This window comes from Pseudorca crassidens, chromosome 15 (genome assembly GCF_039906515.1).
Source record: "Pseudorca crassidens isolate mPseCra1 chromosome 15, mPseCra1.hap1, whole genome shotgun sequence".
Classification (NCBI taxonomy): Eukaryota; Metazoa; Chordata; class Mammalia; order Artiodactyla; family Delphinidae; genus Pseudorca; species Pseudorca crassidens.
In genome coordinates this window covers 1,901,463-1,919,462 of record NC_090310.1, presented here as the reverse complement: position 1 = coordinate 1,919,462, position 18,000 = coordinate 1,901,463, and the positions used below count along the sequence as shown (strand labels likewise).

The 18,000-nt window shown below is 44.2% G+C and overlaps 1 protein-coding gene and 1 long non-coding RNA gene across 3 annotated transcripts in view; one reads left to right on the top strand and one right to left on the bottom strand.

The window, feature by feature from the left end:
• GNA12 (G protein subunit alpha 12) overlaps positions 1 to 18,000 on the top strand; it is a 112,165-nt gene that overhangs the window by 77,184 nt on the left and 16,981 nt on the right. The gene's annotated exons all lie outside the window — the stretch shown is intronic.
• LOC137206597 (uncharacterized) lies at positions 903 to 8,508 on the bottom strand. The gene is made up of 3 exons (XR_010934719.1): positions 8,352 to 8,508; positions 3,988 to 5,260; positions 903 to 1,742 (listed from the first exon to the last, which is right to left on the bottom strand). It is a non-coding gene; the product is annotated as an uncharacterized lncRNA (long non-coding RNA).

The window sequence follows — 18,000 nt, the reverse complement described above, 5'->3', positions numbered from 1 at the left end:
CATAAGTTAACTCAAAATGGATCAAAGAACTAAACCTAAGACCTAGAACTAGAAAACACTTAAAAGAAAACTGGTGGAGAAGCTTCATGACATTGGACTTGGTAATGATTTCTTGAATAGAACCCTGAAAGCACTGGATATTACCTCTCACACCTGTTAGGATGGCTATGATAAAAAGAAAAAACAGAAAGTAACAAGTCTTGGTGAGAATAATGAGAAATTGGAACCCTTCTGCACTGTTGCAGGGATTGTAAAATGGTGCAGGTGCTGTGGAAAACAGTATGGTTTCTCCAGAAATTAAAAATAGAACCACAACATGATCCAGCAACACCACTTTTGCACATGTATACAAAAGAATCCAAAGCAGATTCTCAAAGAGATAGTTGCATACCCATGTTCATATCAGCATTACTCACAATAGCCAGGCAGTGGAAGCAACACAGGTGTCTTTTGGCAAATAAACAGATGAACAAAAATGTGGTCCATCCAAACAGTGGAATATGATTCAGCCTTAAAGAGGAAGGAAATCTTGTCACATGCTACAGCAGAGATGAACCTTGAAGACATTATGTTAAGTGAAATAAGCCAGTCACAAAAAGACAAATACTGTGTGATTTCACTTACATGAGGTACCTACAGTAGATTCATAGAAACAAAGTAGGATACCAGGGGCTGAGGGAGAGGAATGGGAAGTTGTTGTTGGATGGGTTCAGAGTTTCCGATTTTCAAGTTGAAAATATTCTGGAGACCCATTTCACAACGATGTGAGGGTACTTAACACTATGAGCCACACACTTAAACATAGTGAAGATGGGAAGTTTTATGTTACTTGTTTTTTTACAATTCTTAAAAAAAAAAAAAAGATATGTGTGTGTTAATATGCAACAGAGCATACAAGGTGCATTGTTGTGAATAAAAACAGGATACAGAACTTCCAACTTGTTACTGATTTTCTTTACCTTTTTAAAAAAATTTTTTAATAGATCTTTATTGGAGTATAAATGCTTTACAATGTTGTGTTAGTTTCTGTTGTACAACAGTCAGTCAGCCATATGCATACATATGTCCCCGTCTCCCTCCCATCCTCCCTGTCCCACCCCTCTAGGAGGTCACAAAGCACTGAGCTGATCTCCCTGTGCTGTGCTGCTGCTTCCCACTATCTGTTTTACATTCGGTAGTGTATATATGTCGATGCCACTCTCTCACTTCGTCCCAGCTTACCCTTCCCCCTCCCCGTGTCCTCAAGTCCATTCTCTACGTCTGTGTCTTTACCTTTAATTGAATGTTTGAGCCACAAAATTCAGGAGTTCTCAGCTTTAGAGAGTTCCCACTATTCCTGCTCATTCATTCACTTAACAAAATCTCGTATTGGCCTCTGCCATCGATCAGCCTGGCAAAACTGGTGTTACCTTTCCTTTAAATTTTAATGAAAGTGATAAATGTCAAGGGTTAAAATTTTGGAAAATTAGTTGGGGTTCCTTGGATCCGAGTTCCTAGGATTATGCCTCCCGTCCCTTCAAGGAAAGGTCTTCATTTTCCTCATGATGCAGATTATTACTTTTTCACTGCACAAAATCTAACAGACCTACCTCAACACTTTGTGCATTCAGCCTGAACAGAAGCATTTTAAATAATTAATTCTTCCTTAAGTCTCCAAGGATTTCATGCCTTAAGAGGATCGGGCCAAAGTAAGTCCAGCTGTAATTAATCTCTGCATTCCCTTCAGGATTCGTTGGCACCTGCTGTGAGAAATGAGAGAGGAAACTTCAGGTGCCTCCCTAGAACCCAACTGTGGCTGAAACCTCCAGGGCCATTTATTCAGCTCCCCTCCAGTCCCAGAGAAACAAAGACGACTCAACTGCACGCATGTGCGGCTACAGTTGAGAGGACAGGCCGTGGCTCTGATGAAGCCAGCTGACAGGCACTGGATTAGAGATGGTTTGGGTTTCTTTCCCTCAAGGAAGAATATTAGAATTGAAGCCTTAGAAATTGTTTTGAATTCTTTTTAAAGTTATCACTTTCACAAAATACTTGAGTAAGAAGAAATTCTTTAGCATTAGGTGAAATAAAATTATGAATGTGGATCCCTAAGCTGTGGTAGAGAAAATCATTCATTTATATGTTGGAAACAAAACCTGCTCTCCAGATGCCAACGGAGAGGAGTCTGGGTTATGAAATAAAAGTGCGCTCCCCCGTGATACTAACACGTAAGCTGTTTGTTAGGAGGAATGGCTTGGAGGATTCAAATAGCTGAACAGATAAACTTCGTGCATAATCTCAACTGGAATCTAGTCAGCAAATTCCCAGGAACATGAATGATACACCAGTGAATATAAACAGTAATGAGCCAGAGAGGCTACCAGTACAGCAGCCTTCGGGAGACTCTAGAAAATGTATGCCTTTTAGGGGAGAGCCGTGGACCTGTCCTCCCGTAACATCTTCATAGGGCAGTTCAGTGCATGACCAGGCAGACACAGTTGGTCCTGTGTGTGAGTCCCTAAAGCAGCCCTTCTGCAGAGCAGCACCATCTGATTATTACCTGTGCAAGAGGATTTCTGGAAACAGACTCTGAGTACGTATTTCACTGGCTGACTTTTTGAAGTATTGTTAACAGCCTTCCTCAGATAGCATTTGTGCCCATGTTTACAAGCATAGAGTGTCTCCGATTATCATTTTTAATTTCTTTAACTTTTTGTTTTGACATCATTTCGAACTACAGAAAAGTTTCAAGAGGAGTGCTAAGGACTCCAGTCATTGGCTTACTCTCATTTTCTCCCCACTGCCTTTCTCATTCTCTATCGCATATAATTTTTTCTCTGAATGCTTTTTTTTTTTATCCTTGTCTTACGTCAAAATTGTAAGACACGGACGGCCTGATATACTTCCAGTCAGATGCCAAAGTGTTTTTAAAATTTTTTTTTTTTAATAATTATTTTTTATTTTATCTTCTTTGCGGTACGCGGGCCTCTCACTGTTGTGGCCTCTCTCGTTGCGGAGCACAGGCTCCGGACGCGCAGGCTCAGCGGCCATGGCTCACGGGCACAGCCGTGAGCCACGGCATGTGGGATCTTCCCGGACCGGGGCACGAACCCATGTCCCCTGCATCGGCAGGCGGACTCTCAACCACTGCGCCACCAGGGAAGCCCCAAAGTGTTTTAATAAATTAACAAGGATAGTGATTTTCTCCCTTTTTCATAAGGACACATTGTAAAGAGGGCTTTGTTTCTAATTTCTAAAAGAGGGTACACTTTTAGTCTAATGTGAAGGAAGATTTTGACAGTGAATAAATGTGAGAAAAATGGGGAAAACGCGGCTAAGCAGGCCTCTCTGGGCAGAATATGTCCAGGCCTCTCACGATGCTGCGGCTCCCAGGGAAGAGGGGCCGTTTGCTTCGGCCCAGACCTTGCTCCAAGGACGTCTCGGCAGAGGGGATGCACTTTGGGAATCCCTGGACTAGAAGGTAGATAGGCCAACACCAAAATTCGCTTTCGCCTTCCTTCCTTAGGGGGTTCTGAGAGGCCCAGACTCGCATCTGCACAGGAAGGAAGGTCAAGCTCAGACCCTCCAGGGGTCCCAGTGCCATCCTCCTCCACTCACTGTGGCAGCACCAGCCCAGGCCTGGGGGGGCCGGGGATGGGGGCTCATGCAGGAGCCTGTCGTTCCATTTAGTGACAACTTGGTGTCCGTTTAAGTGACGTTCAGGGCCTGTGTAATTCCAGCCGCTATTTTGTTAAATAGCTGTGGTTTAATAAAGATGATAACAGACTTTATAATTGGAGTTTTACCTGCCCTGAAAATTTTGAGCCCCTGAAATAGTTCTTAGACCTGAACCAATGTTCACCTACTTAGGAGTCTTTAAATGGAGATGATTAATTCTCAGTATGAGCAAAACAGCATTTTTGAATAAATAACTTGATTTTATGGAAACTTCCTTTTTTTATGCAGCTTTTTTAAAGTGTACAAATCAGTGACTTTTAGTAAACTTACCACGTTGTGCAGCCATCACCATAAGGCAGTTTTAGAGCCTTTCCATTGTCCCAGTAAGGTCCCTCGCGCCCACGTCCACCGAAGCCCAGCTCCCAGTCCCCGACAGCCCCACATCCATGTTCTGTCTCCGCAGATTTTCTGGATATTTCCTATAAATGGAGTCATACAGTGTGTGGCCTTTCGTGCCTGGCTTCTTTCCCTTAGCTTAATGTGTTCAAGGTTCCTTCATATTGGAGCATGTGTCAGTATTCCATTCATTTTTATCCCTAGATAGTATTCTGCTATGTGGGTAAACCTTTCCTTTATCTATTCACCAGTTGTGTGATGGGCATTTGGGTTGTTTTCCACTCTTTGGCCAGAAGAAGAACGCTGCTATGAACATTCTTATGCATCATTCTTAAAGGAAATATAAATATATTAATGGTGCTTACGAGAGGGAGGAAAGTTTGCTCTTTGGGGGTGGTTTTCACGATAGGTGGTATTTTATTTTTTCCCTGTCTTTCCTCTTACCCAACATTGCATGAGAATTTAGGGTCCCTTAACGATGGTGAGTTGGTGGTCGGTTCTGTTGAAAGGAAAGGGCAAGCCTGTCTCTCCAGAGAAACTCCGTGGAGCACCATAAATCAGCAGTGGTGGCCCCGAGAGGGAAGTTCCCCCCTTTCTCTCATTATTGCTCATTCCGGCCTTGGCTGAAGCTGGTCACCAGGAACAGCTTTTAGTTTATGAGGTTGGAAGTGGGTCGTATAATCTCTACTTTGGCTTCTCAGTGGATATTCTCTTTTAAAAAGGAACTTGGTCTACTAGTCTTAGTGCCGGATGTGATAGAACGTTGTGTCTTCCCTGAGCTTTAAGAAGCAAGATTTTGTGAAATAACCCTACAATTCACCCTTTTATTTACTGAGCTTAAAAAAGTGTTTTTTGGAAATGTCAAGCAAAACTCCCCATCTGAGAAGGTGGAAAACATGTTGTTTTGAGAAGCAATTTATTGACACCTTTCAAATGTGCCCTTTGTCAGGGGGCCCCGCTGCTCGGGCTGTGGGTGGCTTACGTCTCATTTGGCTCTGCTCCTGAGCAAATCCCTGATGTTGTTCTAAGGAGGAACCCCAAAAGTAGCCCGGATTGGGGTTTCCACACGTTCGTGGCTGCTCCACCGGGGCGCGCCCTCTGGGACGTGGCAGTTCGCTCAAGGGCCAAGGTCGAAGTTCTCTCTGGCCGGCTCTGGTTCTTGAGGGAAGAAAGCCAGCTGGATGTTTATTTCACATGCCATTTTCTGCTGCGGAGAAAAGAGACAGGGATTGATCAGGAAGCCTATTTACTGACAGAGGTTGGTTCTCCAAATGGCCTGGCAAATCAGTTTCACAAAAGTAATGTCTTAAGACTCATCTTGTGTCTTGAATTGCACGTCACCTTTATAGGTGATTTTGACAGGCTGGTCTTTGTATTGAATTGTCTCCTTTGGTGACAAACTGGAACCTAAATAAAGATCACTTTATTCAGCCTGATTTGTTTTGTAACGTAACCTTTTTTAAGGCAGAGGTTTACTGATGTGATTTTTTTTTTTAGGTTAGTTTTAAGAGTAGTTACTGGAAGTGCTGAATTTTGAAGTACCACAGCGTGACCCAGTAATAAATACAACACAGGTACCAGTCAGTGCCTGCTTCCAGAATCTTCTTTACGGTGCTTCTCATTGGGAAACATACATGTTTTTGTGGCAGCTCTCTCCAGGTATTGCACATCTTGAAATAATTCTTTTTTGTCTAGATCACTGGTCCATTTACAGTTGAAAAATGAGTTAGTACACGTCTGCAGAGCTTCATCCCACCCAGCAGAGCTGCGTGGTGGCTGAGGTCGAGGGAGCCCGGGTAGCTTTTCCAGACGAGCATGTGCTCAGACAGTTGGCAAGGCCAAAGGAAGACGCCCTTGGTGGGTCACCTGTGCTGGACTCCGCGTGTTCTGTGCCAGGTGAAGCAAATAAACGTGGGTGCTGAGTGCCCACTGGCCCGCCCGCAGCCATGAAGCCGTCCTGTTCTAAACCTCCCTGGTTCCTGTCACATGTCGCGGGGACTGAGTCTCTCCTGTGAACTGTAATACCTTTGGCACTTACACTAAGCCGTGTGTTCTGGTGGGGTTTTCCTTTTTGGTGGGGGGGTGTCTCGTGAAATCCTGCTTAACTTCGGGTCAGCAGCAAACTGGAGGCATGGCTGAGGGTGGAGAGGCAGTGGGCTCGTGGGGAGGCCCCAGGTGCAGAGGGCCTGCGGGCGGGGGTGCCGAGTCTGAGGTCCTGGGGTCCGGACCTGCCCGCCACAGGGGTGAGCCGCCGGCCCCCGCCCACGGGAGTGTCTGGCACGGCCCCGCCCCTGGCCTCCCGTCCTCCCCGCCGGCCGCGGCTCCGGTTCCCTGAGCAGAGCTTGCCTTTTGCTGATTCCGAGCGCCAAGCGGCGAGCCCGCGGGTGAGTCAGGCTTTGGCAAACAGAGGGCTGCTTTGAGCCCTTCTCTTCCCCTTTTGTTCGGCCGAGGTGGGGGAGGATGGAGCGCCCGCTGCAGGCGCCCTGGCCCGGCCCTGGCGCCCTTCCACCGTGGGGGCGGGGCCGTCCCGACGACGTCCCCTCTCGTCCCGCTGCCTGGGCGCCGCCTCCCCGGCCTTCGTGGCAGGAATGGGATTCCCATGCTTGTTCCGATCTCTTAATTCCTGGGAAGTGCCCTCGCGCTTATCCCTGGAGGCTGGCGGGTGGTCTCTGGTCGTGGGTTACAGCCCAGCCCTGCAAGTGGAGGGGTGAGAGCCTGGCCTTGGGGTTGAGCAGCCTCTTTGACCTTGAGCAAGTTAGCTTCTAAACTTTGCTTTCTTCCCCTGGGGAGCAGGAATAATCATACTATGTTTGGATCAAAGAAGATAACATATGTCGCCAGCGTAGCACAGTACCGGGCACCGAGAGCCTATTATTGGCGTTGTTGTCCAGCAGGGTGAGTGGTTTCCGCTGATCCAGTCCCTTGCGCATCTGTGATTGTCCATAAATCAAGTACCTATGAGCATTTGTTAGCCAGGCACTGTGCTAGGCCCTTATAACTCCTCCCAGAAATGAAACCTGTGTTCACCTCCTCAACCTCAGAGTCAGAGCTTTGTGGTGTCTGGATCAATATTTTTGGCATGTCTTGATTTCACGGATTTCTCCACTGCTTTACATTTTTCTTTAGGGGCTGGGGGCAGGGCTGGTAGTCGTGGTAGGAATGAGGGTAGAGCCCAGCATCTCTGCAGGCATGTGAGGTGGTCAGGTGACGCCGGGCTCCTGTAATGGCTAAGCTGGTGGGCAGCTGGACAGCCTGTGCTGTTCTCAAGTTCAGGCATTTTGTTGGTGTGACAGATGGGATGACGTGGGCTGGTTGGGAGCTGAATTTTAAGTGGCCATCTAAAGAGCTGGTTGGCACCAGCCACTCCCAGAAGTGTGAATGCAGCCCTTCTAGCTGCTGTCTCTTCACATTTTTATCGCAGCTGTGCTGGTGAGTTTTTGTTTTCCAGGAGCCCATTCTGGCAAGTGTTCATGATTTTTGTTAAAGCAAATTCAAGTAAACGGGAAAGAAGAACCATTAGTTTCCAGATTGTAAATCAAGTGAAATTTTATGTGGGTTTAGGGTTGAGAGGCTTGTTTTGGAAGCATGTGTGCTGTAAAGTGGGAATTGTCTCTATCCTTAGGAATTAAAAGAGACGAGCTAGTCATGATTCTGGAGAATCCCACAGTCACTTCCATTAGCTACAGAAGAGGATGTAGGTCTTTAAGCTTTCTCTTTCTGTGTAGCCTGAACACCATCAGGTAAAAAAAAAACCTCACTGGGTTTTCTCCTTTCCTTTTACTTCTGTGGTATCTCAGAGTCTGTCACCAGCTCAGCCATCTTACAGCCCTATGTGGCAGGAGGTGTGGTCTCAGCCGAGGAACCACGCCCCTTGGAGAGCCCACACCCCAGAGAGCCGGCCCCCGCGGTGAAGCCCCCCCGCCCCGGAGCTGGGGCTTGAACTTCACATGAACTTTTGTGCAGGTCGTCGTCTTTTTCCTTCCATAAGTATGACTCGAAAAGGATTCCCACGGCTGAGATCCAGGTGATGTAGGAAACCAGAATGGGTTTTGTGAGGTCTGTGCTGCATTTTGACTCTGTTTAAATTTTATTGCTTTGGGTTGAAAATAACAAGCCGTCCCAAGATGAGACAGGGACCGTGAGGGTTGACCTGGCTGACCTTGTCGAGACTGTGGAAAGGATGGGATGAGCTGGAGTGAAGAACAGTTCTCCCAGAAGCTGCTCCCTCCCTACCACACCCCGCCTCCTCCCCCCTCCCCCCGCCAAAAAAAATGCTGTGAGGAGAGACCCCTTCCTACCAGGGATTTGACGGCCGCTCTGCTTTGATTCTTCTGGGGAAGCAAGTGCTCTGTTGCCAGGGCGGCCCCTCCAGCCAAGTCGACATCCCTGGAGGAAAGATTAGCATTTGGAGCATTTGGTAGCTAAACTTAGCTCCCTGGATAAGCTGCCAGTAGGAGGAAGTGAAGATGGATTTGGGGGGAGGGGGTTGGGAAGATTTAAAGGGGCAGCGACAGGTTTTAAAAGATGGTTCTGGGACACTTGTGGGATGTGTGTGCTTGGCTGGATCCTCCCAGGCTCCCATGTGGCATCTGTGAGCATGGTCACCTACCTGCCATCGTGTCAGAGGTGTGTCTTTGGAGCAAAGAATAAACGGTGCCCAGAAGTAAGGAAAACCATAGTGTGGACTTCTGGGTGGAAAGGCATTTTTAGCTCTTAAGTGCTTCGCGTTGTGTGTGGGAAAGACCAGTAGGATTGATTACTTAGGTTTGTCAACGAGCAGTGATCAGCCCCGCTGAGGTTCTGATGAAGCGCTTGTTGACTCAGGGATGTGTAGGGAATGAGATGTGTGGACTTCACAGAAGGCAGCTACCCAGAAGTAAGCCTGAATCATTTGTTTGGGTAAAAGTGACCTCTCTCCTACTTGGAAAGCCTGAATAATTCATAATATACTATCGTTTTAGTCATCTCTCAAATTTTCTACTTCTTCCCCAAGGCAAAAACGGACAATAGGGAAGAGCAGAGCGGAGACTCCGACTCTCCGAAAACACACGGACCTCATCACATGGTGCTTTTTTCTTTTCTCAGCCGTGTACCCCACCTAGATATTGCTAACAGAGGACTTTCTTTCTGACTTCTAGTTCATCAGCCTTGAAATACCAGGTGTTTTTCTATTTCAATGCTTTAAATATTGAGTATCTGTGTTGCTTTATGTGTTTATGGTCATGTGACAAGGCCACTGGTGGCAGTCCGGTGGCAGGAGATGAGGTGGTAGAAAGAAAGTAGCCCCAATCGTGGGACTTGGACAGAAGTGGTGGAATGATTACATTTAATGAGATCTGCACACTTTTCGGAAAAGACACTTGGAGGGAGTGGCCAGACCTCAAGGGTTGTTTTGTAATGCCCTTCACTGTGTTTCCTTCTCTCTTGCTCTTTTTAAAAATTGTAAAATATATAAATGTTTTTCATATCCTGTACAGAAGAGAGTTTGAAAACATATTTAGTTTAAAACAGTTTAAACGTTTAAAAAATAAGCCAATCACGTCTGTACCTTCCCCTCAGATTAAGAATATCAGCGGTAACTTATAAACCCCGTGGACCCCACCGTAACCACCGTTCTGATGGTATTTTGACCGCCTGTGTATCCCTAAACAGGACCAAGGAACCATATGACTTCCCATTGGCCAGGTTACTTAAACACTGTTTCAGTTGTCTCATCTGTAAAATGGGGATAACAGTATACCTCCCTCCAATAGTGTTGGAGGATTCATTGAATCCATAAGTGAAGAGCACTCAGAACAGTGTCTGGCGCGTAGGACGTGCTACATGCGCTTTAGCGACTGCGACTGTTGCATTATGTTTAGCTCTGCCTGTTTTCAAACTTCATGTGAATAAAGGATAGTGTAAATCTCTGACTATGACTTGTCTCTCCAGCTCCCCATTTTGTTTTGAGATGCGCACGGTGGTGGTCCCCTCATATTCGTTCTCCTGGGTTTTCTGTTCTAAGACGATGCTGCAGTTTATGCATGAGCTGCGCATGGACCTGGGGTCGCTTCCAGCCTTGGCTTTGGTGATTATGCTGTGCCAAAGCTCTCTAGGGCAGTGGTTCTCAAAGTGTGGGCTGCAAGGCCCTGAGACCCTTTCAAGGGCCCCACAAGGTCAGACTGCTTTCATAATAACACTAAGACATTATTTGCCTTTTTCACTTCCATTCTCCCAAGAGTGTAGAGCAGGGTTTTCCAGAGGCCACGTGACATGTGACATGTGACAGTGTCATCACTGCTGGCTAACTAGGGATACGCTTGTATGTTTTTGTATTTTTAAATTCTCTCAGGTTTAATTTCTAATACGACACATATTGGTAGTTTGGGAGCTGTTGCGTTTTGGAGGCTTTTTTTCTTTGTGTTATTTGAATGTTAGTAAAAGTACAGGGACTTTCCATAAAAAGCCTGAAGAAACCTGACTCATCCTATTTGTTTTGAGTTAGCTAATGACTAATGCCTAAGCAAGAGATTTTTCAGACATTTATTGGGTTTTTAATGCTTCTATTTTATGTTAATCGGGAAGGAGGAGGAATCATTTCTTAGTATTGCCATTCTGATGGGGGGTGGGGGGAGAGCAAGCTTTTCTAAATAGGTCCTAGACAGCAAACAGAGGTCAGGAATTCACTGTTATTAAAGGAAATAATGTTTAAGCTCACATTAAGATTCAGCTTTGAAAAAATACGCATCTTCATTCAGTAGCTACTAATGCAAGCAGATATACAGGTGAAGTGACCTTTTTCTCTGATGGTTCGTGGGGTTTTGCCCTAAGAAATGTATTAGTTTAATTGCTGTTTACAAGTTATTACAGTGTAGAAACTTCAGACAATAGCACAAATGTGTGTCTCACGGTGTGTACCAATCAGGAGTGCTGCTGCCCCGGGTTGACGGTGTCCCCTGCTCTGGGTCTCGCCAGGCTGAGGTCAGGGTGTCAGTGCGGCTGCAGTCTCATCTAAGCTCCAAGGTCTTTTCCAGCTGACCTGTCTTTGGCAGAATTCATCTCCTTTCAGTTGCTTGACTGAGATCTCCCTTTTTTTGCTAGTTGTTGGCCGGGGACCACTCCCAGCTCCCAGGGGCTGCCCTCGGTTCCCTGCCACGTGGCCCCCTCCTCTCACAACATAGCTGCTTCCTTTCCTGTAGGCCAGCAGGAGAGGCCTCTTTGAAAAGCTCAACTGATTAGATCAGGCCCACCCAGGATCGTCGCCCTTTGAATGAGCTCAAGGAGCCGTCCCATACCAGTGTTCTACATTTTTCAATGAAGAGGTTTTTTACTTTTTTCTTTTTTAATTGTTTTGGCTAGTGCAATAAGGCAAGATATATAAGAAAGGAAATATAAAGCATACAAATCAGAAAAGTTCCTCTTATCAGATGACATAGAAAAATCCCAAGGAATCCACCCCAAAAGCCACAGAACTAGTAAGTCAGTCCATCCAGGTTACAGGATATAAAATCAACATAGAAAAAAAATCAGTTTTATTGCTATATACTAGCAATGAACATATTGAAACAGAATTTAAAATGCAGTACCATTAACAATTTCTCCCCCGAAAAGAGAAAAACTTTGGTGTAGATTTAGCAAAACATATATAGGACATATAAAAACTATAAAACATTCATTAAAGAAATCAGAGATCTGAACTGATGGAGAGACATACCGTGTTCATGGATTAGGAGACTCAACATAGTAGAGATGTCAGTTCTCCCTAAATTTATATACAAACTTTAATACAGCTCCTACCCAAATCTCAACAAAATCTTTCGTAAATATAAGTATGATTATTCTAAAATTTATACGGAGAAGCACTAGAATAGCCAAAACAATTTTGAAATTGAAGACTAAAGTGGGAGGAGTCACCTCTACCTCACTTCAAGACATTTTGTGTAGCTACAGTAATCAAACTGTGTGGTGTTGGCAAAGATATAGACACATGGGTCAATGGAACAAACCCAAAGATAGCTCCATACAAGTATGCCCAACTGATCTTTGGCAAAGGTGAAAAAGCAATTCAATGAAGGAAGAATCGCCTTCTGATGATTATTATTAAATGGTGGGGAGCAATTGGGTATCTGTAGGCAAAACAAGGAAGAAACAAAGGACCTTGACCTAAGTCTCATACCTTATACAAAAGTTAACTCAAACTGGATTATAGACTTAAATGTAAAAATGTAAAACTATAAAACTTGGAGAGAGGGCTTCCCTGGTGGCGCAGTGGTTGAGAGTCCGTCTGCCGGTGCAGGGGACGTGGGTTTGTGCCCCGGTCCGGGAAGATCCCACGTGCCGCGGAGCGGCTGGGCCTGTGAGCCATGGCCGCTGAGTCTGCGCGTCCGGAGCCTGTGCTCCACAACGGTGAGAGGCCCATGTACCGCAGAAAAGAAAAAAAAACTTGGAGAGAATAACTTAGTAGAAATTCTTTGGGACCTGAGGCTTGGTGAAGAGTTCTTAGATATGACACCAAAAGCATGACCCATAAAAGAAAAAAATCGTTTTGGGGGGGAAAAAATCAGTTTTGTTTTCATCAAAATCCAAAACTTTTGCTCTGCAGAAGACCCTCTTAAGAGCATGAAAAGACAGGCTACAGACTGAGAGAAAATATCTGCCAACCACGTGTCTAACAAAGGACTCGATATCTAGAGTACATAAAGAACACTTAACATTCAACAGTAATAAAGCAATCCAAGTAGAAAATGGACAGAAGATAAGAGATTGCACCTAAGAGGACACACACATGGCAAGCTTCACTAGCTGTTGGGTCACTGCGGATTAAGGGAAATGCGAGTAAAAACCTTGTGGAGACACGTCTTAGAACGTGAAAACTAGCGAACACCACCAAAGGCTGGTGAGGATGTGGAGAAACCAGATCCCTCATACATCGCTGGTGGGAATGTACAGTGATATAGCCATGCTGGAAAACAGTTTGGGAGTTTCTTTAGAAAACTAAACATACTTAGCATAAAACCCCGCAGTCACATCCTGGGCATTTTTACTCCGGGGAAATGGAAACTATGTCCATACAAAAGCTGTACGGGAATGTTGATAGCAGCTTTATTTGGAATTCCCAAAATGTGGAAACAACCAAAATGTCTCCAGATCGGTGAGTGGTTAAATAAGCCGTGGCACATCCATACCAGACGTTACTGCTCAGCAGCAACGAGGACAGACTGTTGCTACACACGGCAGCTTGTGCAATCTCAAGGCGTTTTGCCGAGGGAAGAGAAAAAGCCATCTTTAAAAGGCCACTTGCTGTATGAGTCCATTTAAAGTACGTTCTAGAAAAGGCAAAACTGTACAGACAGAAAACAGGTCAATGACTCTAAACTGTAGAGACGGCAATCAGATTAGTGTTTGCCAGAGACGAGGACTGGTAGAGGAGAGAGGGTGGGTGTGGCTGTAAAGGGGGGCTGGACGGAGACCTTGTGGTGATGGATCAGTTCTCTATCTTGATCGGGGGAGCAGAGCCTGGGGGGGGGTGGCTCATTACGTGAATCTACGGATGTGATTAAAGTGCATAGAACTCTACACATATGTTGTACCAATGTCAGTTCCCTGATTTTGATATATTATAATTACATAAGGTGTAACCATTGAGAGAAATGGGGTGACAGGTACACTGGACCTCTTTCTGCTATCTTTGCAACTTCCTGTGCATCTAGTTATTTCAAAATACAAAACATAGCAAAACAAAAAAATTTTTATTCCTAAATATTTTATGTTTCTTAGTACTACGTGGAACTGTTTTTTTCAAATTTTAAATTCCAGTTGTGTGCTGCTAGCATGTAAGAATACACTTTTATATATATATACATATTAACCTTGTGTCTTGTGAATTTGCTGCACTCACTTCTCGGTCAAGCGTTAGCTTTTCTGCAGCTTCCTTAGGATTTTGTATGCAAACGGTGATGCGCTCTGCAAATGCAGTCTTGCTTCTTGCTTTCCAGCCCTTGTGCCTTTCATTTGCTTGCTTGCGTTTTTGCACTGGCCAGGCTCTCCAAAACCGTGGTGACCAGAAGTGGTAAGAGTGGGCATCCTTGCCTTGTAACCAGTCTTAGGGTGAACGTAGTCAGTATTTCATCATTAACTGTGATGTTAGCTGTAGGTTTTTCATAGATGCCCTTTATCAGAGTGACAAAGTTCCTTTCCATATATACAGTTTGATGAGAGTTTTCAACTATGAATGATGTTGAATTTTATCAGATGCTTTTTCTGCATCTATTGAAATGTTCATCTTTTCTCCTCCTCGTTTTGTTGAAATGGTTTTAATTTTCTGTTTTATTGATGTATTATCCTTTTTATAAGTGTTGGTTTTGACTTGTATGGAAAAACACATTCCTGTGTGTCTCCTTTACTGTTCACAAGAACACTGCTGTGCCTAGATGTGTGGGGATTTCCCCCACACCCAGCAGTTCTCAGATTCTCCAGACACCAGTTGGGTGTCCTACAATTTAACTAATTTAACTCAATTCTGACAGTATCTACCTGGAGGTAGCATCAGATCCCAAGGTTGAAGGCTCAGTCCCACAAGACTGTCCCCCAGTCACATACTTCACATGCCAATCACAAGTCCAGATTGTTACCTGTATAATCTGAATCACGTTGCTGTTTGCCTGAAACATTGTAAGTCAACTATACTTCAATAAAAAATAAACTAAAAAATAATTTTAAAAAATATCTTATTAGCCTTACGTGGGCCTCTCACTGTTGTGGCCTCTCCCGTTGCGGAGCACAGGCTCCGGACGCACAGGCTCAGCGGCCATGGCTCACGGGCCCAGCCGCTCCGCAGCATGCGGGATCCTCCCAGACTGGGGCACAAACCCGCGTGGCAGGCGGACTCCCAACCACTGCGCCACCAGGGAAGCCCTCTTATTAGCCTTTTAATGTCTATAGTATTGGTAGTGTAACTCCTCTTTCATTCCTGGTACTAGTGATTCGATTTCTACTTTTCTTACCTGATTACTCTAGCTAGGAGGTGATCAATTTTGTTGATCTTTTGAAGAACCAACTTTTTGGCCTTGTTAATTTTTTCCATTATTTGTTCATTTTCTATTTCAGTGGTACCTGGTCTTACTTTATTATTTCCTTTTTTCTACTTACCTTGGGTTTACTTTGCTCATTTTTTAGAAGCTCTTTGAAATGGAAACTTTGGTCAACGTTTTTGGGTCATTTTTCTTTTCTAATTAAAAAAAAAAAAACCTACAGATTTCTCCCCTAAATACTACATTAACTACATCTCACAGATTTTGGTGTTTTATTTTCATTATCTTTCCATTGAAAATACTTTGTAATTTACTTTGTGATTTCTTCTTGGTTTCTAGCATTTCCATTTGAATCTTGGAGTTTCCATCTCTCTGCTTATATTACCCAATCTATTCTTGCAGGTGTCTCCTTTTTCCATTAGTGACCTTAGTATATTAATCATAATTATTTTAATTTCCTGATCTGTTCATTCCAAAGTTTTTGCCAAATCTGAATCTGGGTCTTATGCTCACTTTATCTCTTCAGACCGTAATTTTTGCCTTTTAGTATGCCTTGTAATTTAATGAAAACCGGACCTGATGTGTCAGTTGCTGGCTCCAGCCATGTCTTCTGTTCCTGGTAAGCCGGAATTCTCTGTATTTGCCTGTCTCTCCAGTTGGGAGAGCAACAGTTGGCCCTGAAACATCAATTCTCTGATGGATCTAAGAAGAGTTGTTGATTTTCAGTTTGTTCAGCTTTTTCTTTGTTGTGAGGACTGGAGTGACTACTGCCAAGCTCTTTACATGTCAGACCAAAAAAGTGTGTGACGACTCCTTTCACCCGTGGATTATTTTAGAAGTGTGTTGTCTAATATCCTTGGTATGGTTTTCTTCATATTTATTGTGTTTGGAATTTGTGGAGCTTCTTGGAATCTGTAAATTTATGTCTTTGACCAAATTTGGAAAGTTTTCTGCTTTTTTTTTTTTCTGCCTGATTCTCCCTGTTCTTTCTTGTTGGATTCCAGTTAAGGTATGTTCGACCTTTTGAAATCACCCCCAAAGATGCTGGAGTCATTATCTTCTTTTATTCATCTTTTTTTTTTCCCTCTTTTCGGGATTGGATAATTTTTATTGCTCTAATTTCAAAGTTCCCTAATTCTTTCCTGTGTCATCTCCAGTCTGTTAAGTCCATCAGTTAAGTTCTTTATTTCATATATTATACATTTTAGTTCTAAAATGTCTATTTGGCTGTCTTTGTATTTTGTGTATCTGCCAAGATTTTTTTGTGTCTTTATTCATTATAAGCATTTCTTAATCTAACTGAACATAAAGCCTTCGTCTAATAATTCCAATATCTGGGTTGAGTTGGTATCTATTGATTATTTTTCCCTTGAAGATGAGTGCCATTTTCCTGGCTTTCCATACATTGAGTAATTTGGGATTATATCCTGGACATTATGAATGTTGTTTTAGGGACTCTAGATCCTGTTATGTTCACCAGTCAATGTTGAATTTTTTGCTTTAGCAGGCACTTAACTTGGTGAGACCTAAAGTCCCAGCTCTGTCATGCCTGTGTTGGTGGTGGCTCAGATATCAGTTCAGACCCCTTCCAGGGCCCTGTGCACGAGTGGTTGAGGGACAACCAGAGTCTTGGGCAGCGTTTATACACAGAATCTGAGGTTTCCCTCCTCACCCCCTGCCAGCCCTGGTTGCCCAGGCTCCTTCCCCTGGTTCCTCTGGCCAAAGAGATGGGAGCCTTTCCATCAGAATGTTAGTTGTTGCCACATCCCACCGGACTGTGGCTGACCTCGGGCAAAGCCACGGGAATTCGCCCTGTGCTGTTCACTTCCTCCAAGTTTCTACTCCCCTCCAAAAATGGGCCTGCTTTTACTCACTCTCCAGAACCCTCAGATCTTTGTTTTTTGTATTTTGACCAGAGTTTATGGTTGTTATCTGCAGGAGACTCTCTTTGCTAAGAGTTTAATCCTTCATGCCGGAAGTAGAACCACAGGAATCGTTTTTAATGATTAAACATGGAAAGTTTTCCCTCTGAGATAGAAGCAGGCAAGCTGCAGTGTCTAACCAGCTCCACTGAGCACTGTCTTAGAGCCCTCAGCCAGTGCTCTAAGGCAAGAGAGAGGAAGAAACCAAATGTCTTCCTTTACAGACGATGTGCTTGTATACCTGGAAAATTAACAAGAAAGTACAGACACTGTTGGGATGAATGTGAAGCTTAGCAAAGTTACTAGACACAAGTCCATGTACAAGAATCAGTTGTATTTCTGTACACTAACAACAGAATTAGAAAACGAAAAATGTTTAAAGATGCTGTTTAAGAAGCACCATAAAAGGATAAATACTTAAGAAGAAATCTAAGACAAGACGTGTAGAACCTCTGCGCAGAAAAACGTATAAAGCATTACCAGGAGGAATTAAAGGCTGTTCAGGTTTGTTGTGGGGAGGGAGGGTAGAGATTGACAGCTGGTTTCAGAACTAAGAGGGAAGTGCAAAGGGCCGACACCGTCTTCAGTTCAAGCACCAAGATAATTAAGGACAGCAGCGCATTGCAAACCTTGAGAAATACAGGCATCTATAAGTCCATGTAGATAATGAAGAGAGAAACAGGAGAGAAGGGAGGACTCTTGTTTACAAGAGAATGTCAACCACAGACCAGTGGTCGTAGCACTGATTGGAAAACCATTTTGCAACTGTCATGGTGAAGATTGGAAACATCACAAAAACCCCCACCTGAGGCAGGGGGGCAGCTGTATTCTTCAAAAAGATCAGTGTTTGAGATTAAAGGAGGCGAAAGAGACATGACAGCTAAATGCAGTACTTGGTTCTGGACTGAATTCTGTGCTGGAAGAGGAAATGCAGCCAGGATAAACGGATTACATCAACATCAAGTCTCCCGGGGTTACAGGGTCGTAGAAGCAAAGGTCCTTGTTCTTAGGACGGG